Source organism: Aythya fuligula, unplaced genomic scaffold (genome assembly GCF_009819795.1).
Source record: "Aythya fuligula isolate bAytFul2 unplaced genomic scaffold, bAytFul2.pri scaffold_50_arrow_ctg1, whole genome shotgun sequence".
Lineage (NCBI taxonomy): Eukaryota > Metazoa > Chordata > Aves > Anseriformes > Anatidae > Aythya > Aythya fuligula.
The window spans coordinates 104567-128738 of NW_022473990.1; the positions used below are offsets into that span (position 1 = coordinate 104567).

Sequence of the window (24172 nt, forward strand, 5' to 3'; positions counted from 1 at the left end):
CGATGAGGCTCCTGGCCAGGCGGAACGTGGGCCACTGCACCGTAAGGGACTTGTTCCCAACCTCGACCCGTTTAGAAACAACGGCAAAGCAGACAAGAGTGGGAATTCGGACGCCCTGCAAGTGGCAGAGAACGGAAGGGCCGAAGGTTAAGGATCAGCCGGAGGTGGTCTCATCCAGGAACGGTGCTTCGGGCCCTGCTGTGCACTTCCCGCTGTTGGGAGCCAGGCTGAGGGGACCCAGGGGCTCCCAGCAACTGGGGTGAGCCCTGAGATACCACACCAACCTACCAGAAGCAACACCGCACTTGTGCGATACCTATTGGTCTCTTGGTGGGGCCTTTTGGGGTGAGTTTCCTGCTTTTGGGGTGGGGAACAAGGGCGACGTAGGTGCCAACCCACCTGGCGCAGCTGGAGGTGCTCCCGGATGTAGGCTGACACAGCATCCCAGATAGAAGATCGCTCTGGAAGGCAAGGAAAATCAGGTCACATGCTGCTTCTGGTGGCTGCCAGCCTTCCAGCACCCCCACCCCCGTGTTTTGGTGGCAGAGGAAAAGAGCCGTCACATCTCCGTCCCCAAACGGAGACCCCCCGAGTTGACCACAGAGCCAGGTCCTCCCCACAGAAAGCCCCAGACGGGGCTCAGCCGCGCTCCTGTAGTGCTGGGGGTGCTCGCACCTTGGTCACTGACGCCTCATATCGCAGAGACGTGCTCCATAGCACTGTTCTCCCAGCAGTCTAACGTGGTCCACCTGGTGCGAGCAGCTTGCTCCTTGCTGGCATCAGCCACCTGGGAGCTCCTCCTGCCCGAACATCTCGGTACCGCTGGCGCAGGACCCATCGCGCAGCCTCTTGTCGATGGCCGTGTCGCGGTGACATCGTGGTGACACGGGCAGTGCTGGCTGCTGCCCGCGGTGACGGCGGCACCAACAGGCTGCTGCCTGCCCAGGCCCCTCTGTGCTGGGGGGAGGACATCAAAGAGTCGGAGGAATCGGAGGAGTCGCGCAATCGAGTCCTAAAATTGGAGAAACTGGAATCATAGGAACAGAATCGCGGAATGGCAGAAATGGCAGAATAGGAGAAATCCCAGAATCCTAGAATTAGAGACATCAGAGCAGCCTCAGAAGTGGAATCGTAGGTGGAGGGAGATTGGTGGGACCTGAGGGGGGGAGGGCGTGGAGCCGTGGGGGACACTGGGACATATGGGACTGGGGGGACATTTGGACACGGAGGGGACGTGGGTTGGGGGGAAATGGGGACACAGGGGGGACATGGGGGGGACTTGGGGCTGGGGTGGGACATGGGATTTGGGGATGCCTAGACGTGGTAGGGACAGCGGGGGCTCGAGGGGACATGGAGGGGACGTATGGGAGTGGGGCGACATGGGGGGACATTGGGACATACGGGACTGGGGGAACGTGGGGTGTTTTGGTGGAGGGAGGTCTGCAGGAGGTCTTTGGGTTGTTTGGGGAGGCTTGTGGGGGGGCTTGAGAGGATTGGGGACTCCTGGTGGATTGTGGGGGGGAGCTGAGGGGGCCCTGTCAGGTTTCTGGAGGGAGTTTGGGGGTGCAGGGGGGTGTTATGGGTGTCTGGGGGGGTGGAGACTCTGGTGAAGGGTTTTGGGGGATGGGGTGGCCGGGGGGTGTTTGGCGGGGCTCTGGAGGATTTTCTTGTGGGGGTGTTGTGGATGGGGACTTGAGGTGTTGGGGGGAACCCTGAGGGTGTTTGGGCGGAGCTGGGGGGGGCTGAGTCAGTTGTTTTCCAAGCCACAGGAATGCCGACTTGGCTCAAGTTAGCTCAAGTTCCAGCAGAACTGAAGGGCGACAGACAGCGCGATGTTTCTAATAACAAGATGCCTCAACAGAAGAGAGGGTCGACAGATCACAAGATGTCGTCAATTTTGTCCTCATTATTATAACCACAAGATTTACTCTATCCTAAAGTGAGTTTATACAACGGCATTCCCCCCTTTTCTGGACAATCTAGTAAATTCTTTTACTTAGTACGAAAATTTGTCTTCCCGGTCTTTATGATATGTTCCCCATAGCTTGCCATGCACGTTTGTGGAGGAAGCTAACATGGACGTGCGTTGTAACAACTTCCAATTCCGAACAAGCAATACAAAAGACAGTATTAAACTTACACCAACTAATAGGAATAAAACAATACTTGGGTGTCTCGAGGTGTTCAAAATCCCAGTTGCAGTTGGCGACCATCCAGAGTGTATCCCATCAGTTGTGATTTGGGTCTTGTTTTACTCTCTGCAAAACTCTGCTTACTTCCTTTGTCTCATGATGGCCGGTGATTAGAGTCTTCTCTCCATTTTCCTGAATGCCTTTTAAAATTGTAGTAACTTACGATCCATTGTGTTGTTAGACTTGATCGGCTGGTGGGATACCCCTGGTGCCAAATAGAGAAAGTCACAGCCAACGGTTCTGACAGTTACAAAGAGAAAAGTTAGCGTGAGATTTGCTATGGAGAGTTCTGTTCTCCTTATCTACTTCTACAAAATCACAAGCAGTTCTTAAACACGCACAGCCTTGACCAATATACACAAGCACATTCTGGCACTGGAGCCACAGCCCCAGCGCTGGCGAACTTGATACGGAGCCATCTTGCGCCCTCTGCCCCCCAGGGGAAATCTTAGGTTGACTTCTTAAATGTTTTGCAGCCTGGAAGTTGTCCCCAGAAGGTAGACACGCGCACACCCCCCCAAAACCAGATGCCCATCTCCTCCGTGGTGCTGAGGCAGCAGCACGTGGAGAGCAAGAGACTGGGCTCCGGTCCTTCAGCCATGGTTCAGGTAAGCCAGCTCTAAACACCCCTTTCCTATTTCCTAGAGGAAAGAGCCTATTTCGTCCTTTCTTCTCTCCCATCGCTTGGTGTCTGAGCGAATTGCTCCCACTCTGCTCTCCCATCAAAAGTTGAAATTCTTGAGCAATAGAATCCCCCTCAAACCCAAGTGAGTCTGAAGTGCCGCAATTGCTGTACAGAATTTTACTTGACAAGCAGAAGCACTTGGAAAAATCATTTTAACTTGCAGGTTCTGTTGTGAAAGCGTCCAGCAGGATGGAAATGGTGCTGTCTTTTTCTCCCCAGCTGCCGTCGCATCCTCTCCTTTCCCCTCCAGGGATGTGCAGGTTTTCTCCACGTTGCTCTGAGGGCAGCTTCCCAGCTCTTGTCCCAGCAAGGGGAGGTTCCTGGCCATGGAGGCCGTGGAGAAGGTCCCTCAGCTGGAAACATCGTTGTGTTTTCCTCCACTGTCTCGCCGTCCTCTGTCAGATGGATTTCTGTGAAGGGAGTGAGACTCTGAGCAAAAACTGCTACAGGTTTTTGGGGCTCTTTGCCCACACGCAGACCCCGTGGATGGCTTCAGGTCCCGCCGTTTCCCTCCCTTGGTTTGAGCTTTGGCAGCTGATGCACAGATCTGGCCCCCTGGTGTGTCGGTGTCCCAGTAGTAGAGGCATCGCCTGGCTCCTTGGGTGGTTTGGCTCTAATACCTATAGGCAACAGCGTGTATGGGGCCTGGGTAGGAGCTTTTGTGGTTGAAGATGTACACAGCTGGCCCCTTGGGCGGTCTGTGTCCCAGAAGTAGAGGGGTCGCTGGGCTCCTTTGGCAGGCTGGCGCTCATACCTATAGGCAACGGTGTGAAGAGCCTGTGTACGAGCTTTGGTGGTTGAAGATGAGCAGACGTGGCCCCTTTGTGTCGCAGAAGTCAAGGGGTCGCTGGGTGCCTTGGGCAGGCTGGCTCTAATACCTACAGGGCACGGCACTGGGAGCCTGGGTTTGAGCTTTGGCATTTCGCCATTGGAAGAGCTGGCCCCCTGGTGTGTCACTGTCCCAGAAGCAGAGGGGTCCTTGGAATTGGATGCTTCCTCCAGAAGAGATCGGCGTGACCCAGGGCACCACCACTGCCCCCGATCTCACGGAGACACTTTGACGTTGCCATAGAGTCACTGTCCTTAAGGACCATCCTGGGAAGTGGGCGACAAAGAAGCCCAGGCCTCGATGGGAAGCAGGCGTTGCTTCCCATCCACCTCCCTGGCTGGGCACTCATGGGTGCAAGGGCAAATGCTACCGAGCCCGAGTAGCGGCCACAGCCGCAAAGATGCTCACTCGGGGAAGATGGTGACACAGTCAGAGAAGGTCAGGGAGGCCACGGCTGACACCGGGGACACCACCATGTCCATCAGCTGGGGGACCTGCAGGGGATGAGCATGAAGATGGCAAATGTCCTCTGCCTGGCCTCCACTAGGTCCTGGAGGAGCCCAGGGCAGCGGGAGCCAGCAGGACCGCAGCTCTTGGCCACCCCGAGAGGCTGGCCAGGAGCTCCAAGCCAAGAGGTTGGAATCTGAACCCTCTGACGATGTTCTTGCAGCTCCGGGCAATCAAAGCTCGGGTCACCGTGGATGGGGTGATGGCGTCGGTAGCCTGGGTTTGAGCTTTGGCATTTTGCGTTTGCAAGAGCTGGCCCCCTGGTCTGTCAGGGTCCCAGTAGCAGAGGCGTCGCTGGGCTCCTTTGTTGCCTTCATTGGCAGTGGCGACCTGGTTCAGGAACGGCACGGCGACCAACCGCAGGCCGCTCGGGCCATCAGCTCACGGACGCCAATGTGGTCGATGGCAAATGGCGTTTATTGCTGAGTTGCACAGTGTTATATAGCTTGGGTTCACAACGACACTTGCGTCTGCTTCCATCATAAACTACACGCTATTGCCTATGAAGGGAGGGGCTCTAGCTTTCCGTACAGCGCGATATCTTTGGGCTGCCAGACCCTACCTACCTACATTTCCCCCCTCCCTATGTGTAACTAAATTAGCTTAAATATAACAATCAAAAAAACTCTGCTCCTGTCTTAGTTCTATGCTTTACAACAATCTTCGGACGTAGACATCGTAGCTTGAATAAAAAGCATAAGGCACAATAAACAGGAGAAAACTAGGGGGTAACTGGTCATAATGGGGTGTAACTTGGGATAACTGGGGATAACACTGAGTAAATACACTCTGAGCAGTTGCTGGTGTTCTGCCAACATGATGTTAACTTTCTCTAGCTGGCTTTTAACAGAGGACACAAGCGTGTTTAGTATACAAGGTCCAAAGATCAGTGTTAGGATCATTGCGATCGGCCCTACTAAGGCAGATATCAGGGGGGTTAACCACGGTGAATGGTTAAACCATGATTCAAACCATCCTTGTTGGGCTTGTCTTGTCACTGGGGTATACGGATTACGGGGTCGTCCGATGATCCTGTCCTGTGAACAGAAACTCCCAGTTTTCCTTAGTTTTATTCTGAAGGTGTGGTTTGATGGGCTTAAGCGGACGCCATTTGATTCTGCCATCTTTTCTGACTGCAGCATGCCCTCGCCCTGTCAGACCTGATTTCCACCCTTGTTCTTGTTATATATGGAGTGGTAATTCGTGTCAGAAAAATGGTTGATGTTAATAAAGAAGGGGGAGATTTGGGAATGTTTAGAGGAAACAAGGGTGATTGAGGCGACGCCCTGCCGTTTGGGGTTGCTTGTTTTCTCCACTGTTAAGGCATGGAAGTTGCTGGGGGGGTTGCTGGTTAGAACTGTTAACATTTATTGTTGAATGTTATATGATACTAATATTATTAGTGTGATTTCAAGGGTTAACGGAACGTGGGAAAAGCAATCCCGTTTTGTTGCTTTCGGGAACCTTGTGGTGGGCAGAGCATGTGCAGAAGAAGAGGAGACAGTCGAAGCCGCTCCTGCAGTCTGGAACAAAAGGTTGCTAATGGTGATGGGGAAACCGTGAGCCTTTCACCCACAAGGACCACCACAAAGAGAATTCTGACATGAAGCGGGGATAGGATATCCGTATGTATAGGCATACTGGGGTTTCTTGTAAAGATGATGTAACAGCAATGTCCTCTATAGATTTGGGAAGTTGGATGGGTGCGTGTGCGTGTTGGTAGAGCATAGAGTCCCCGTGCACCCAGCGCTGTTTACTTGCCTTTTATAAATATTCTTTTATGCTACTAAATTCAGAGTTGAGACTTCATTTATAACAAATTGGTGACCCCGATGTGATCTTGGACTTTGGATCTGCGACCGGTAAAGGGAGGTGCCCCATCTAGTGGCCCTTGCCGATAGCGGCGCTAGAGTTCAACAAGATTTTGAACATAAGAGGCAAGTAACAAAATAATAATAATAAAAAAAGAGCTCTCCATCAGTGACCCGTAATCTTGCGCGCGAAGACCCGAACAAAGAGGATTTGTGAGTATACCGTTCGGTTGGGTGGGATTCGGCTGTGTGACTGTGTAAGGGTGTGACTGAGATGGAACGTAGTTCTGAAGTGAGTGCGGAGGTCTTCTAAGCACGGTTCTGATCTCCCGCGAGGGACTCGGCCGGTGAAGGACCGAAGCGATCGGTCCAGGAATTCGTGGGTGGGTTAACCACTTGCAAGACGCCTCTACGCAAACACAGCTAGGGATTCAGAACCTCTTTAAGGTTTCCAGGGATTTGGAACTTATTTGAAGCTTCCAGGGATTCGGAACCTCTTAGAGGATTCCAGGGATTTGGAACCTCTGAGAGGGTTCCAGGGATTCAGAACTTACTTGAAGGTTCCAGGATGGGTCTGGGGGAAAGTAGATTCTCTGACCTGGGAGACTCAGAGAGCCCATTAGGGACAATGTTAATATATTGGGATGTTTGGGAATGGAGGAAAGGAAAAAATAAAGAGAAAATGGCTCAATTTTGTGTGATAAAATGGCCAAAGGAACCTTTAAGGCCGCATGTTTTTTGGCCAGTTTTTGGATCCTTTGAGGATTGGGTATGTCAGGCATTAAACGGCTATGTTAACTCCAAGGAGCCTTTTAACCAAGAAGAAAGCGATGATGCGGCTCTATGGGTAGGAGCCTCAAACGCATTTCCCCCAAAACAAATACTCGCTTTAAATACAAGAACCGACAGGGGAAAGGAAGAATGGGAACCTCTGGATAATATACCCCCTCCCTGTTCATGGCAACCAGAACTGCCACGTTTTGAAAGTCGATTGCCCGTGGCCCCTGTTCTCTATCCCTCTCCTCCTGCACAAAGGACTAGAAGTAAGATATGGGCCACAGAAAGGGAGGAAAGTGAAACGGGAGGCTGGACTGATGATGTAGGAGGCCTTTGCCCTTTGAGGGAGGTAGCCCTTGGGGGGAACCAGGGGGGAATAGGGTTTGTAGTGGTTCCTTTGAAGACGTCGGATGTAAGAAATTTTAAGAAGGAAATGGGAAACCTTTCAGATGAGCCTTTAGGAGTTGCCGAAAGATTGGACCAGTTCCTAGGTCCAAACACGTAGACCTGGGAAGAAATGCAGTCCATGTTAGGAATCCTCTTCACTAGAGAAGAAAGAGGAATGATCAGGCAAGCAGGAATGAGACTGTGGGAAAGACAAAACCAGGGAGGTCCTCCAGGGGATGTGAAATGGCCAAATACCAACCCTAAGTGGGATCATCAGGCTGCTCAGGGGAGGCAAAATATGAGGGAGCTTAGGACCATAATGCTACAAGGGATAAAGGAATCGGTTCCACGGGGACAAAATATAAATAAAGCTTTTAATGAGTGTCAGTGCAGAGACGAATCTCCAACTGAAGGGTTAGACAGGCTGAGAAAAAGCCTTCAGATGTACTCGGGGATAGATCCTGATTCCCCTGCAGGAGGGGCACTGTTGAGAACCCAGTTTGTAGCAAAATCCTGGGAAGACATCGGAAAGAAATTGGAGAAACTTGATGATTGGCATGAAAAAGGATTAGAAGAATTCTTGAGGGAAGCACAAAAGGTCTGTGTGAGGAGAGATGGGGAAAAACAGAAGGGAAAAGCAAATGTTTTTACGGCAGCAATAAGGGAATGTCAAAAACCAAGTGGACAGGAAAGCAGGAAAGGATCAGGAAAAAACCAGGGTGAAAGAGAACCCATGGCTAAATGGAAAGGACAGCAAGATAGAATCCCGATCTGTTACTATTGTGGCAAAAAGGGGCACCTGCAGAGGAACAGTAGGGGGAAAAAAAAAGAAACAGGATGAAGAAATGTTTAAGGAAGACTAGGGGTGTCAGGGGCTATATCTTTTGGGACCCGAACATCGAGTGAGCCCTTGATAAAATTATTGATAGGTCCCCAGAGGGAAGAGGTGTATTTTTGGTAGATACTGGAGCGGAGAAATCAACAATTAGAAAATTACCAAAAGGGGTTAAGGAAGGAAAGAGGAATACCATGGTAGTAGGAGCAAAAGGTGAGCCCTTCAAGGTTCCTCTATTGGAAAATATAGAAATAGTTTCTTCTCTGATTCTATGTCTCAGTGACCTATTGCTGATGCCTGAGGCTGAGCACAATCTGTTAGGAAGGGACTTACTATTAAGATTAGGGTTGGAAATCAAGAGCCGGGGGGAGAACTAAAAATTCAGCTATATACCCTAACCCAAGAAGATGAGGGAGAAATAGACCCACAAGTATGGTATCAAGAGGGAGATTCAGGAAAATTAGATATGGAACCCTTGGTAGTAGAAGTAGTGGATCCACAACAGCCAATAAGGATTAGGCAATATCCTATCCCATTGGAGGGGAAAAGACTCAAAGCAGTTATAGACAGGTTGCTCCAAAAGGGGATGCTGGAACCGTGTATGTCCCCACAGAATACCCCCATTTTGCCAGTAAAAAAGGCTGATGGATCATATAGGTTGGTTCAGGATCTTAGGGCTGTGAATCAGCGAAGCATAACCAAATTTCCAGTGGTGGCTAACCCCTACACTTTAGTAAACCACCTAACACCTCAGCATAAATGGTATAGTGTAATAGATTTGAAGGATGCTTTCTGGGCCTTCCCATTAAGTGAAGGGTCGCGGAATTACTTTGCCTTTGAATGGGAAGACCCCGAAACAGGAAGGCGACAACAGCTTAGATGGACTGTACTTCCTCAGGGATTTACTGAATCGCCAAATTTATTTGGCCAAACCTTAGAAAAATTGTTTCAACTTTTTGAGGTAAAGGGGGAAGTGAAATTGTTGCAATATGTGGATGACCTATTAATAGGTGGGGAGACTGAAAAAGAGACACGGAGGACCACTAAAAGGAAATAGGGTACTTAGGACATTGGCTTAGCCAAGGAAAGAAAAAATTGGATCCTGACAGGGCATCTGGGATTTTAGCCCTGTCATCACCCAAAACAAAGAAGGAAGTGAGGCAACTGCTGGGCCTCTTGGGATATTGTAGGCCCTGGATTGAAGGGTTTAGTGAAAAGGCAAAGTTTTTATATGAAAAATTGACTGGAGAAAAAAATGAAGTGGAATGAGGCAGATGAGGAAAAGTTGAGGTTGATCAAGAAAACGTTAATAGAAACTCCAGTGCTGAGCCTCCCAGATTTAGAAAGACCCTTTTATTTATTTGTAAATGTTTCTAACCAAACTGCATATGGAGTACTACCTCAAGAATGGGCAGGAATCAAGAAACGTGTGGGATATTGTTCCAAACTATGAGACCCTGTGAGGAGGGGGTGGCCAGTGTGCTTCCAGGCAATTGTGGCTACTGCCTTACTGATTGAGGAAGCTAGAAAAGGCACTTTTCGGGCACCTCTGAAGATATAGACTCCACATAATGTTAGGGGAGTACTCCAGCAAAAGGCTGAGAAATGGTTAACTGATAGTAGGATGCTGAAGGATGAGGCCATCCTGATCCACTCCCCTGATTTAGAACTAAAAGTAACTGCTGCACAGAGTCCTGCCCAATTTCTATATGGGGAACCCCTAACAGAACTACAACATAACTGCATGGAAGCGATTGAATTGCCAACCCAAATCCGACCCGATCTCGAGGAGGCAGAATTAGAAACAGGGGGAAAATTATTTATTGATGGATCATCCAAAGTAGTAGATGGAAAAAGAAGATCAGGGTATGCCATCATAAATGGAGATATGGTCCTAATAGAATCGGGACCACTCAGCGCTGCCTGGTCCGCTCAAGCACGTGAACTTTATGCATTATTACGAGCCCTAGAAGTATTGAAAGGAAAAAGTGGCACTATTTATACAGACTCTAAATATGCTTGTGGAATAGTCCACCCATCTGGGAAAATTTGGGAAGAAAGGGGACTCAGGCACACAGGGAAAAGGGCTGATTCACCAACCTTTAGTTACTCAAATATTGCAGGCGTTGAGAGGGCCTAGGGAGATTGCTGTGGTACATGTCAGAGGACATCAAAAGGGAACTGGCTTCCACATAAGAGGGAATAATAACCTAGCGGATAGAGAAGCTAGGGAAGCAGCTCTTAGGAAGCATGATGTAGTCCTAACCCTACAAGAAAGGGATAGCGGAAAAGGGACACAAGAGAAAAAGTATGCGTGGAGCCATGGGGGACACTGGGACGTATGGGACTGGGGTGACATTTGGACACGGAGGGGATGTGGGTTGGGGGGACGTGGGACACGTGGGGACATGGGTGGCACATGGGAGGGATGTGGGGCTGGGGTGGGACGTGGGATTTGGGGATGCCTAGACGTGGTAGGGACAGCGGGGGCTCGAGGGGATATGGGGGACATGGAGGGGACGTATGGGAGTGGGGCGACATGGGGGGACATTGGGACATATGGGACTGGGGGAACGTGGGGTGTTTTGGTGGAGGGAGGTCTGCAGGAGGTCTTTGGGTTGTTTGGGGAGGCTTGTGGGGGGGCTTGAGAGGTTTGGGGGCTCCTGGTGGATTGTGGGGGGGAGCTGAGGGGGCCCTGTCAGGTTTCTGGAGGGAGTTTGGGGGTGCTGGGGGGTGTTATGGGTGTCTGGGGAGGGGGGAGGCTCTGGTGAAGGGTTGGGGGGGCCGGGGTGGCCGGGGGATGTTGGTCAGGGGCCCTTGCAGTGGTAGAGGGGCTCTGGAGGATTTTCTCATGGGGGGGTTGCGGATGAGTCTTGAGGTGTTTAGGGGGGGCCCTGGTTTGTGTTGGGGGGGAGGCTGGTGGGCTTTGGGGGGGACCCTGAGGGTGTTTGGGCGGAGCCGGGGGGGCTGAGTCAGTTGTTTTCCAAGCCGCTGGAATGCCGACTTGGCTCAAGTTAGCTCCAGGAATGCCGAGTTGGCTCAAGTTAGCTCAAGTTTCAGCAGAACTGAAGGGTGACAGACAGCGCGATGTTTCAATTAACAAGATGCTTCAACAGAACAGAAGGTCGACAGATCACAAGATGTCGTCTATTTTTGGCGACCATCCAAAGAGTGTATCCCATCAGTTGTGATTTGGGTCTTGTTTTACTCTCTGCAAAACTCTGCTTACTTCCTTTGTCTCATGATGGCCGGTGATTAGAGTCTTCTCTCCATTTTCCTGAATGCCTTTTAAAATTGTAGTAACTTACGATCCATTGTGTTGTTAGACTTGATCAGCTGGTGGGATACCCCTGGTGCCAAATAGAGAAAGTCACAGCCAACGGTTCTGACAGTTACAAAGAGAAAAGTTAGCGTGAGATTTGCTACGGAGAGTTCTGTTCTCCTTATCTACTTCTACAAAATCACAAGCAGTTCTTAAACACGCACAGCCTTGACCAATATACACAAGCACAGTCTTTTGACTAGGATTTGGATGAATTTCAAAGTGGCAAACACCTTGCTCCGTGTCAAGGCATACCTCCTGAGCATCAATTGTATTGCTTTCACCAATAACTCCTTGTTGTTCCCGGCTAACACATGACTCTAGATTTCCAGGCTGCCGTTTCCCATTCTCCATCCGTGCCCATGTTCTGTGCTCCGAAGGACAGAGCACTGTCTTCTCACGGTTTAATCAATGATCGGGGGGATAACATAAACTGTGGCATTACGTATAGTAAGCACGAAGGCAGTAGCCATGTTAACAATGGGATCATAGGTAAAATTTACCAGACTAAAATCCCCAGTTACTTTCTCGAGGGTCGTTCCATTAATCATTCGGCACCCTATTTTAATTTCGGCCCCCGTGGTTTTCTTTGGTGTGTCCACTCTTCCCCTAATTTTCGCCATTCTGATGGTTTATAGAAATGGTTACCATTTGTTCACCAGATGACCATAAGTGCTAACTTTCCATTAATGCTCTTCTCCTCTGTTGTTACGGCTGCGGTCCAAGGCCACTCACCATTCTCTGTTATCATAGAGGCACCTTCCTGAATCACAATTACAACTATAAGCCATAGAAACAAAACAACTCTAGCAACACCATTTCTGCCAACTATTCCCAAATACTCCCGACCGTCATGTCCTCGTTTTGTTCGACTAAGTTTCAGTTTCAGTTCATCGTCACCTGGCATTACTTTGCAGGGGGCTTCTGGAGCTTTCTTCACTCGGGAATGGTGGATCCAAGCGGCTTGTTCTCTAATCTTGATAGCAGTGTGAGTTGTCAGCAACGCTTGATATGGTCCATTCCATTTTTCCTCTAGGGGTTGTCCTGAAAAAGTCTTTATATAGACATAATCCCCGGGCTTAAAGGGGTGGCTTGCTTGATCCAACCCTCTAGCCCTGCTCCCTAAAACAAATGGATGTACTTAATTGTTTCTGAAGTTCAGCTATATAAGCATATAAATATTCTGATCCCAACTGCGTTAGATCCTCTCCACTAAATAGAAATTGATACGGCCTTCCATCTAAGATTTCAAAGGGACTCAAATTCTCTTTTATTCGAGGTTTAACTCTGATTCTAAGTAATGCTAAAGGGAGGGATTGAGGCCATGTCAAATTAGCTTCTTGTCCAATTTTAGCTACTTGTTGTTTAACTAAATGGTTCGTTTTTTCTACCTGTCCACTTGTCTGTGGTCTATAAGGAGTATGTGTTGTGGTTTTACCGTGCTGGGCAGCTAAACCCCACAACCGCTCTCTCACTCCCCCTCTTTAGATGAGGAGGGGGAGAAATAAAGCAAAGAACGACTCGCGGGTTGAGATAAGGACGCTTTAATTAAAGGGAAATAATTATAATAATTAAATAAAGATTATTATGAACTAAACAATTTAAGTAAAGGGAAAGGGAACAGGGAGGGGGAAAGGGGAAATAAAAATAAAGGAAGGAAAACAAACAAATAAAGCAAATGAAGGCTATGTGGAAGTGCAGAGGACAGAACTTACCTCTACTTCCCACAAATGAGCGATGCTTGAGCGCGTCCTTGAAGCAGGGCCTCAACGCACGTAGCCGGTGTTCGGGAGGAGGACCGACGTTTTCACAAGGAGCGCCCACCCCTCCGCTCTGCTGCCTGTTTCCACCTTTTCTTGCTGAGTGTGACATCGCCTGGTATGGAATATCCCTTTGGTTGGTTTAGGTCAGCTGCCCTGGTGATGTTTCTCCTCTCCCTTTTTGCCCACCCCCTAGGAGGGTTAGAGAGAGGCCCGATGCTGTGCCAGCACTGCTCAGCAGGAGACACAACACTGGTGTGATAACACTGCTGTTCCAGCTACAAGTGCAGAGTATGGCACTGTATGGGCTGCTGCAGGGAAAGTTACCATTCCAGCCAGAGCCAGTACAGTATGTAGTTGCCAATCTACCTTTAGAATCTTACTTATCTGTTGTACCATTTGTGCACAAAAATGTGAACCTCTATCAGAAGACATTGCTACTGGAATCCCAAAGCTGTTGAAGGATTTTTTGAAACGGCAAAAATCCCATGGCTTGCTGCAGCTGAGCAAACCAAGCTACCAGGGCAACTGAGAAGTTCCCATGACAGTGTTCCCACATCGCCCAAGTGAGGAATTTAGAAAAATATTGTTACCAGCATGGGGCTTCAAGGACAAGGTCTACGTGACTGCTAATCACAAGGGGGTTGTTTTCTTGCAGGTGGGGTTGTTTTCTTGTAGTTGTTTGTCTGAGTGCTTTTGACCAATAATCTTGTGTGAATCACTGTCTGCCCCTCTTAAGTTCACTATAAAAGTTAGGCTATTCGGGCAATAAAATGGAGCATGATCGGACTCTACTGGTGTCTGTCGTGCTTTCGGCCGTGCTTCCTGCAACACAAAGCATGGTATTATTTCATTTACCAAGACTTCAACCACTTCTCTTGCTTTCTTTGTTCGACAGGGAAAGGCTTCGGGCCTTCCTGAAAACGTGTCAGTCAGAACCAGTAAATAACGATACCCCCCTTTTCTAGGGGGTTCTGAAAAATCAATTTGCCGCTGTTGCCCCGGATAATTTCCTTTACCAATTATTCCAAATTTTATCCTCTTCTTGGTATTGGGGTTATTGTGTAAACAAATGCTACATTGCTGAGTTACTTGTTTTATCGTTGTATATAAATTTCGTCCCACTAAGGTCTGACTCAGGCTCTTATGCAATGTGTCAGCTCCCCAGTGTGTTTTATTGTGTTCTGTAAGAACTCTGGGCCATGTCAAATTAGAGGGTATTATTACGCGGTTATCTTTTACATATACCCATCCATCTGGTTTCATTTTACCTTTCAAATCTTCAATTAATTTTACGTCTTCTTTGGTATAATTTGGCTTTTGGTTCATGTATATAGCTTGGATTTTACCATCTGGTATCAAAGACAATGCCTTCACCTCAGTTATTTCAGCTGCCCGCTTAGCCTCCTGATCTGCCAATCCATTTCCAATTTCAAAATCGGCAATTTTGGTGTCCCCAACAATGCATGATAGCTACCTTTTCTGGTTGTTTTACTGCCTGTAACAATTTTAAAAATTCTTCAGCATGTTTTATCTGTTTTCCCTGAGCGGTCAGCAATCCACGTTCTTTCCAAATCGCTCCATGAGCATGTACCACGCCGAATGCATATTTAGAATCTGTCCAACTATTTATTTTCCTTCCCGCTGCTAGTTCCAGTGCTCACGTAAGAGCAATTACCTCTGCTTTCTGGGTGGACGTCCCAGGGGGTAATGGTTTGGACTCGATTACCTGTTGAGTGGTTGTAATGGCGTACCCTGCCTTACGTTGTCCTTGTTTCACAAAGCTGCTTCCTTCAGTATACCAAGATTCGTCAGCATCTTCTAAAGATTCTTCCTTAAGATCGCGTCGATTAGGATACACAGTCTCCATTGTTTCTCTACAATCGTGGGTGATGGGTTCATCCAGAGTTCGGCTAAGGAAAGAAGCTGGATTTACGATGGTAGTGACCACAATTTCCACATCATCTTGTTCTACTAATATTGCTTGATATTTTAAAATCATCAATTCTTGTTTAAGTTGTTCAAAGAATTTTTGTGCTTCTCCAGTCCAGACTAACTTTGACGGGTTAATCTTTATCAAATCATATAGAGGCTTTACCATTAGTCCGTAATTATAAATCCAAAGGCGACACCAACCTGTCATTCCTAAAAAGATTCATAGCTCCTTTACCATTTGGGGTTCTGGAGTGCGGCAAGTGACTTTCTTACGTTCAGTTCAGTTCGTAGTTCTCGTTGTCCTCCCGAAATTTCAAATCCCAACTAGGTCACGCTTTATTGATCCAGCTGGACTTTCTGTCGAGAGACTCGATATGCATTTAAACCCAGAAAATTAAGAAGACTTATAGTCCATTGAATACAACTCCCTTTAGTCTCGGTAGCTATCAAGAGATCATCTACCTATTGTAACAAAGCACCTTCAGTGTCCGGAGGCATCCAAGTTTCGAGTTCCCTTGCTAATTGGTTTCCAAAAATAATGGGGTTATTCTTGAATCCTTGAGGTTAGTACTGTCCACGTAAGCTGCGTCTTTCTGCCTGAATCGGGGTATTCCCATTCAAAGGCAAATAGGTTTTGTCTTTCTGTGGCTAAGGCTAGGCAGAAGAAGGCGTCTTTTTAAATCCAGTACGGTAAACCAGACTTGACTATGCTTTAATTTAGTCAGCAAAGTATAAGGGTTTGCCACTACTGGATGTATATCCTCGGTGATTTTATTTATGGCCCTCAAATCCTGAACTAGCCTATAGCTTTTTCCATCTGCCTTTTTAATTGGCAATATTGGTGTATTGTATTTTGATTCGCATTCAATCAATAATCCATACTGTAAAAATTTATCAATTATCTCTTTCATTCCTTTCCTATCTTCTATCCGCAAAGGATATTGCTTAACCTTAATGGGTTTCTCTCCTGGCTTTAATTTAATAATTATTAAGGTCACATTTTTAGCTCTTCCAGGGACTTCGGTGGCCCAAACTCCTGGATATACTTGATCTGTGATCTCTAAAGGTATTTCACTTTTAGGCTCAGTTTGTATTATTGCCAAGCTTAGCACATTTATTAATTGTTCTTCTCCTATTCTTAATTCCATTTTCCCTTTTTCAAAGACAATTTCTGCTCCTAAGTGCTCTAATAAATCTCTACCTAAGAGTGCCTCTGGGGAGTTAGGCATATATAAAAGATCTGTGTATGCCCCATTGTTTCCCTAACTTGTACTTCAAAGGTTGACAAAAATAAGCCTTTTCGGTTGCACCTTTTACCCTAACATAATCATTCCGTAAAGGCATTAATGCTTGATTTAGAACTGAATACGTTGCCCCATATCAATAAGAAATTTCACTTCTGTTCCTCCCCTAGCTTCATTATAACCAGTGGAGGATCCGCTAGGGTAGATTCCCCAGGTCCCCGTTATTCCTGTTGAAATCAGGGACCAGTGATTACCCTAGAAAAAGGCTAGTCAATTTGTCCTCCGAAGCCAGGTCCAAACCCCTTTTTTTGTTTTGTTTTGTTTTTATGACATTTCAGAGTTGGTTCAAAAATTCCATAGGAGTTTCTTTTGGACCTTGTTGGAAGCATATTTTCAATTCCCAATTCATCCAGATTTTAGTATTTACTTAACCGTTCATAATTTTGGGGATGATTCGGGTCTTAGTGGGGGTCGGTCAGGGGAATGCAATTGTCCGCAGTTCCCTGAGCGGTCCCATCGGCAATCTGAGCTCACACATGAACTCAGGTTGTTTTAAGAGTTAGCTGCTTTTCTGTTTCCGTGACAACTCTCTTGGACCCATCATGATCCCTTTGCCCCAGAGGGCTAACACCCGTGACCTTGAGATCTCAGCCTCGGGCTGAGACAGAACTGTTAACATTCCTACATCCTCTTTCCCTGCTCATTCAACTTCAAACACCTTTAACACTTTCAACAACCTTTTAACACTTCCTTTATCTTTCTCCAGCCTGTACTTTCCTAATGCCAACATCAAAAGCTCAGTCAGGGGCCAACTTAGTTCCGTACCTTTTCCCACCAAGGTGCTGAAACAACATCAGTATACACCATTTCATCCTGTTCTCCTTCTCAAAAACAACATTAACTGTAGCAAAATATTAGAGATTAAAGTTCTGTTTAGGGGCCACTTTTCTCCACATTCCAGCTTATAAAGCGGCCACCATTGATTACAATATTTTATCAATGTTTTCCTGTTCACGCTTCCACCGGCAGATCCTCCAATATCCTTCCAATGACTCAAAACACATCCTAAAGTGCTTTTCTTTAAAATCCCACCAGTTTGCCTTCCTCCCATTTTCCCAGTTCACACTTTCAGAAGACACTTATCACTTACAAAATGCAGCACGCAGGTATCTTTCAATAGCGATGTCATGAAACTACTCCTATTACCAGGAATATCGCCAAAATCACAATAACAATAATCAGAGTCAAATTCCACATGCGATAAGTCAGAAAACCGAAATATGTGACACTGTAACGATACCTTTCTTATAACAACGCCACGAACCTACTATTATCACCAAGAATATTGCCAAAATCACAGTAACAATAACCAGAGTTAAATACCACACTCCATGAGTCAGAAAACCGAAATAGGCAACACAATTCCAGATGGACCTGAAAGTGAGCTCCTCCCTTACGGTCCCCCAACATATACTTACAGTGCTAACCACAAAGTATATTCCAAACACTGCCTTGCGGAAGATCTCCTTCCGACCTACAGACAGTTCCAGATGACCGGTCTACCAGACAACCAAACCAGAATAAAGAGTATACTCACTTACACTGATGGGGTCCTTGTCTGCCTCCGCAGTGATCCAGTGAGTCGAGGAGTCCCTCTGGGAAATCCCGGGGGTACCATAGGGAGTCCTGTTCCCAGCGGGTCCTGCGGTCCGGCAGAGAGGTTGTCCCATCTGGGGTGCCAGCTTGATTCAAAGATGGAAGCCGAAATTCCTTGAAGTGGTATATTCTTTATTGCAGCGCTGGATGCACGGGGGATCTCTCCAGCTATCGTGCATACCCAAAGCGGAAAGCAGTCTTGAATTTCTACAATCAATCTATCAATATTCTACAAGCGCCTCTACGTATTCATTCCCTATCCCCGCCTGCCCTGGCTTCTCATGCTAATTAGCCTTTTGGCACCTTGCGCCTGCGTCGAGCCTCCCAAGCCTTGTGGGCAGGGGTCTTTGGGAGGAAGACGCCGAGTCTTCCTCACAGTGTACTTTTCACCTTTGGTCAGGGTTGTGCTGAGTTGGCACGTTTCTGAATTGCAAGAGCTGGCTGTTGCTAATTCTTCCGTTTGTTGGCTCTTTCTCATGAATTGCAATGTCCAGTTTCGAGCTTTATAGTCCTTCCATTTGTTTCTCTGTCCGCCTGCCGCTTCCTTCTCGTGAGTTCCAGTGTCTTGTTTCGAAATACACAGTCCTTGTCTGGGGATTGTCCTTGCCTCCCCAATGCCTCCTTAATCAGTTTCTCACTTCTCTAGCTTGTTAGTAATAAGCAATAACTCTTCCTATCTCCTTCTGCCGAGTCTGTTTTGCCCGTTACAAGAATTACTGCGTGATCTCCTTGTCCTTATCTCCACTTTGAGCCCTTTTCATCATATTTTCTCCCCATTCCTCTTTGAGGAGGGGGAGGGAGAGAGCGGCTGTGGTGGAGCTCGGCTGCCCACTCGAGCGGAACCACGATAGAGGGGCCGTGCACCCCCCACCCCATAGATCCCCTCTGGGTGCACGACCCCATAGAAGCCCCCCCAGGTGCTCACCACCCCCATAGAATCCCCCCCTACCCCACAGACCCTCCCCGTGGCCCCATACGTTCCCTTATGGCCTCCCCATGCCATATGGCCCCACGGACCCCCAATGTCCTCCTGTGCCCCCCCAGTCCCATGTGTCCCCATGTCCCCTCCACGTTCCCTCCATGCCCCCCATCCCATGTCCCCATAATGTCCCCCATGTCCCCACATGTCCCATGCCCTCCCCATGTCCCCGCGTGTACCCCCAGTCCCCACATGTCCCCTCATGTCCACAGCTCCCCCCATGTCCCCATTCCCCCACCCACGCTCCCGTGTCCCTGTCCCACCCATGTCCCCCCAAATCCCCACGTCCCCCCCACATCCCCACATTCCCCCATGTCCCCTTGCCCCCCAAGTCCCCCCGTCCCCCCTATCCCCACGTGCCCTGCATGTCCCCCATCTCCCACGCCTCCCCATCCCCCCCCCCCACACCCCGGCGGGCCCCCAGCCCGTGGTGCCCCAGTAGAGGGCCAGCACCTGCTCCACGGGGCTGCCTTCAACCCCCCCAGGCACCCCTAAACACCCCCCAGACTCCCACACACCCCGAAACTCCCTCCAGAAACCTGCCAGGGCCCCCTCAGCTCCCCCCCACAATCCACCAGGAGCCCCCAAACCTCTCAAGCCCCCCCACAAGCCTCCCCAAACAACCCAAAGACCTCCTGCAGACCTCCCTCCACCAAAACACCCCACGTTCCCCCAGTCCCATATGTCCCAATGTCCCCCCATGTCGCCCCACTCCCATACGTCCCCTCCATGTCCCCCTCGAGCCCCCGCTGTCCCTACCATGTCTAGGCATCCCCAAATCCCATGTCCCACCCCAGCCCCAAGTCCCCCCCATGTCCCCCCTGTGTCCCCATTTCCCCCCAACCCACGTCCCCTCCGTGTCCAAATGTCCCCCCAGTCCCATATGTCCCAGTGTCCCCCATGGCTCCACGCCCTCCCCCCCTCAGGTCCCACCAATCTCCCTCCACCTACGATTCCACTTCTGAGGCTGCTCTGATGTCTCTAATTCTAGGATTCTGGGATTTCTCCTGTTCTGCCATTTCTACCATTCCATGGTTCTATTCCTATGATTCCAATTTCTCCAATATCAGGACTCGATTCCGCGACTCCTCCGATTCCTACAACTCTTTGATGTCCTCCCCCCAGCACAGAGGTGCCTGGGCAGGCAGCAGCCTGTTGGTGCCGCCATCACCGCGGGCAGCAGCCAGCACTGCCCGTGTCACCACGATGTCACCGCGACACGGCCATCGACAAGAGGCTGCGCGATGGGTCCTGCGCCAGCGGTACCGAGATGTTCGGGCAGGAGGAGCTCCCAGGTGGCTGATGCCAGCAAGGAGCAAGCTGCTCGCACCAGGTGGACCACGTTAGACTGCTGGGAGAGATGGAGGCTGGGAGGGGAGCACAGCGGCCCCTGGGACAGCGCAGGAGGAGGCCTCAGCACCTGGCGTGTCCCGGCTACAGCAGAGTCATGGAAATGTTCTTCTGACATCTCTCCTTCCCGATTCCAGAGAAACGGCCTGAACTGCCACCCTTCCTGTCGTGCAGGTGGAGGAATTCTTTTGGCTCTGTCCTTTCGGCAGGCTGCCAGTGATGCCCAAGCTGCCTCCTGCCAAAAAGGAGCTTTTGCGCAACCAGCTGCAGGAAGAAACTGCGCCCAAAACAGAGCCCAGAAGGAAATCGAAACGAGCCTGAAACAGCACCCAAAGAGCAGGCGCAAGACCGGGGCCAGGCAAAGGCTCGAAAATCTGCAAAACGGCAGAAGAGCAAGGGCCAAAAAGCAGCAAAGGGCCAAAAAGCCCCTCCTCAAGTCAGGAAGCTATCCATCCTGGAAGCCCTGCCAGTGACGGAGCGAGTGAAGCGCCCCGAATCTCAGAAAGCCCCAGGCCCGCTAGAAACACCCATCGTGTCCGTGCTGTCCCTGCCGAGCTCGGAGGGCAGCCTGCTTCAGGAGCCCAGCGACGACAGCGGCAGATTCCAGCGAGGGAGCTCCAGCTCCCAAAGACTGCCGAAGTTACGGGCTGGGAGGTTCTGGTCCGTGCTTCCAGACCGCCCGAAGATGGAAGCATCCAATTCCAAGCCCTCTACTGCTGGGACAGTGACACGGCAGGGGGCAAGTTCTGAGCATCAACTGCCAAAGCTCGTACCCAGGCTCCCTACAGCGTGGCCTGTAGGTATTAGAGCCAGCCCGAGCACCTGTACTACTGGGACACAGACGGAGCAGGGGCCAGGTCTTCACAACTGGAAATGCCAAAGCTTGAACCCAGGCCCTCTACACCATCGCCTGTAGGTAAGAGAGCCAGCCTGCCAAAGGAGCCCAGCGAAGCCTCTCCTACTGGGACAGAGACAGACCAGGGGGCCAGCTCTGAGCATCTGCAACCACCAAAGCTCAAGTTCCCAGGACGGTCCTTAGGGACAGGGCCTCTATGGCAACGTCAAAGTATCTCCGTGAGATCGGGGCGGGGTGGTGGTGCCCTGGGTCACGCCGATCTCTTCTGGAGGAAGCATCCAATTCCAAGGACCCCTCTACTTCTGGGACACTGACACACCAGGGGGCCAGCTCTTCCAATGGCAAAATGGCGAAGCTCAAACCCAGGCTCCCGACGCCGTTGCCTGTAGATAGTAGAGCCAGCCTGCCGAAGGAGCCCAGCGACCCCTCTACTTCTGGGACACAGACCGACCAGGGGGCCATCTTTGAGCTTCAGCAACGACCAAAGCTCCAATTCGGGCCCTCTCCGCGAATGCCTACAGGTAGTAGAACAAGTCCGCCCAAGAAGTACAAAATGCCAAAGTTCAAACCTTAGTACGTGGAGCTGTGCCCTTATCCTATTAGAGCCAGACTGCTCAGGGAGCCCAGCGACACCTCTATTTCTGGAACACCGATGGACCAGGGGGCCAGCTCTGAGCATCTTCAGTCGCCAGAGCTCAAACCCAGGCTCCCAACACCGCCGCCCAGTCCAAGGTGACCCGAGCTTTGATTGCCCGGAGCTGCAAGAACGCTGTCAGAGGTGATCCACATCCCTGTTCCCTTGGGGGCTCAAGCCTTGGAGGCAAGTAGTACTGGGGACAGTGGGGCCTCTCCAATGAGATCTCAGTTTGGAGCCGGGGGTTGGCTCGATCCAAGCAGCACCTTGAACTCCTCCATGGCTAGCCTCAAGTCCCTCAAGTTCCCTTCTGTTGCCACGCAGACACAGCAGACACACGTTATTTGGCAACATTTAGAAGGACTGACAAAGCAGGAGGCTGCTCTTGGCCCGAGAGGAGAGTGTGTGTTTGCAGCTGGGTGCTGGTTTCCAGGCCGGGTGGGAAGAGAGGGGCTTTGTGGGTGGGCCTGGCAGAGCTGAACCCTGCTGCTGGCTGGGTCTGGGGATGGGGTGAGCAGAGGGAGGGAAACGGCGGGACCTGAAGCCATCCACGGGGTCCGCGTGTGGGCAAAGAGCCCCAGAAACCTGTAGCAGTTTTTGATCAGAGTCTCACTCCCTTCACAGAAATCCATCTGACAGCGGACGGCGAGACAGTGGAGGAAACACGATGATGTTTCCAGCTGAGGGACCATCTCCACGGCCTCCATGGCCAGGAACCTCCCCTTGCTGGGACAAGAGCTGGGAAGCTGCCCCCAGAGCAACGTGGAGAAAACCTGCACATCCCTGGAGGGGAAAGGAGAGGATGCGACGGCAGCTGGGGAGAAAAAGACAGCACCATTTCCATCCTGCTGGACGCTTTCACAACAGAACCTGCAAGTTAAAATGATTTTTCCAAGTGCTTCTGCTTGTCAAGTAAAATTCTGTACAGCAATTGCGGCACTTCAGACTTACTTGGGTTTGAAGGGGATTCTATTGCTCAAGAATTTCAACTTTTGATGGCTAGCCTTGTTTGGGTAAAGTCTCATCGGTGGCTTTTGATGGCAAATTGCAGGCTTTGATGGTCAGCTTAGTCCAAGTACTGAATGCTTCTGCCCCTGAGCCCCGCATCTGAAACTCCCAGCAAAGAATCAGCTACCGTTTGCTGCTAACCCTCTAACCTTACTTAGTTTTCCGTCTTCCCTTGACATTTCTCTCTGTATTTTTTCCCCGGACCTGCTCGTATTTCTTTTTGCTCTGTTTCTTGACTGTGTTTTCGCAGCCCTCTGCACCCTTTCTGGTGAGTGCTTTTTCCTCATCAGCCCCGAGGGAAGTGGCAGAGTTGAGGGCACAAATCTTTTCCTCGCCTATTTCCAGGGGGCTTTCTTAACGCTCCCCCTGAGGCCTCCTGTCTTCATTTTGCCTCGACTCCCCCCAAATCCTCATCCCAGTGGCGGAAGGCTCTCTCAAGCACCTCTTGGGGCAGGGGAGGACGAGGAGCAGCAGGTGGAGGAGCTCTGTTTCTCCCCCCTCAGTTCTCCTGGAAAAGCTCTTCCTCTGTGCTGGCTTCTCCCCTTCTGCCGTGGCAGTGCCCCCTCCCCTCCTGCCTCGTCCGGGCACTTCCCTGCTCTGAGAGATGGAGCAAGGATGTTCTCATCTTGACACCCTCTCAGCCCTCCCTCCCTCCTCTTCTCACTGCTGGCCACTTTGGGAGAGCAGAGCGGGAGCAATTTGCTCAGACGCCAAGCGATGGGAGAGAAGAAAGGACGAAATAGGCTCTTTCCTCTAGGAAATAGGAAAGGGGTGTTTAGAGCTGGGTCAGTGAGCAGGGCACAAGGCTTCTCGTTTCCTGCTCATTTCTTGTATCCTGGGGCCTCTTCAGCACGTGTCATCTCCTGCTCTTGTGAGGATGTTCCCAAATCTGTCTTTTCTTCAGTCCACGATCACTTCCACACCGGCAGCCGGGGTGCCAGGAGGAGCCATGCTGCAGCACCAAGCACTCCCGAAGCAGCTCGCACCCCTCCATACGCTGCCAGTATCTCTTGTTTGGGGGGTTGGTTTCAGATGCTCTTCATCCCAGACTCCCAAATCCTTGGGGTTGACCTCAAATCTCCCCTGGAGCTTTCTGCCAGAGGCTCCAGGTGGGGCCATTCGCCCTGCCTCTGCTATAAAGCAGACTTTAGACTTTTTTATACCTTTTGTCCTACCTGAAGTAGCCCAAGGGCTACTGCGTGAACGGTGTCCTGCTTAATTCGCTCAAAGGCTTCTCGTTGCTCGGGTTCCTGGTTGGAATTGTTCTGCTGGGTCACTTGGTAGAGAGGGCTACGAATCACACCACAATTTAGATCAGATTAACCATATAAAATTGAATCGTTCTCGCCTAATCCTTAGGTTTAGTGCTTCTGAATGTCTGGTAGTTTTCCTCCTTTTTAAACCT

The 24172-nt window shown here is 50.0% G+C and overlaps 1 long non-coding RNA gene across 1 annotated transcript; it reads left to right on the forward strand.

The window, feature by feature from the left end:
- Window positions 1–1866: 1866 nt before the first annotated feature.
- On the forward strand, window positions 1867–3502 carry LOC116501591. Its single transcript, XR_004254460.1, has 3 exons — window positions 1867–1939; window positions 2669–2800; window positions 3041–3502. It is a non-coding gene; the product is annotated as an uncharacterized LOC116501591 (long non-coding RNA).
- Window positions 3503–24172: the final 20670 nt, after the last annotated feature.